Source organism: Haliaeetus leucocephalus, unplaced genomic scaffold (assembly GCF_000737465.1).
Source record: "Haliaeetus leucocephalus isolate CR32 unplaced genomic scaffold, Haliaeetus_leucocephalus-4.0 Scaffold702, whole genome shotgun sequence".
NCBI classification, from domain to species: Eukaryota; Metazoa; Chordata; class Aves; order Accipitriformes; family Accipitridae; genus Haliaeetus; species Haliaeetus leucocephalus.
This window is the reverse complement of record NW_010973138.1, coordinates 4,156,754-4,157,092: the sequence shown is the minus strand read 5'-3', so window position 1 is coordinate 4,157,092 and position 339 is coordinate 4,156,754.

Sequence of the window (339 nt, the reverse complement as noted above, 5' to 3'; positions counted from 1 at the left end):
TGGGGTGGGGCAGCCGGGCTGCGTGATTGACAGTTGCCATAGAAACAGGCTCGCCCCGTCGCCCTTTTGTCAGTTAGCTTTTTTTTTTTTTTTAAAAAAAACCCTCTTCCCGCCTGAATCGCGGCTTTTTTTTTTTTTTTTTCCTTCCCCCTCCTCCTGCCCACCTCCGCCCCGAAAGACATTATCGCAGGAGAAAACGAAAGAACACCCTCAAAAAAACCCAAACTGTCCCCCGAGGGTCCGGCGGGGACACGCGAGAAGTTCGTCCCGCGCGGGCGAGGACAGGCGTGAGGCGGCGGCGGCGGCGGCAGCAGCAACAGCAGCGGAGCGGAGCGGTGC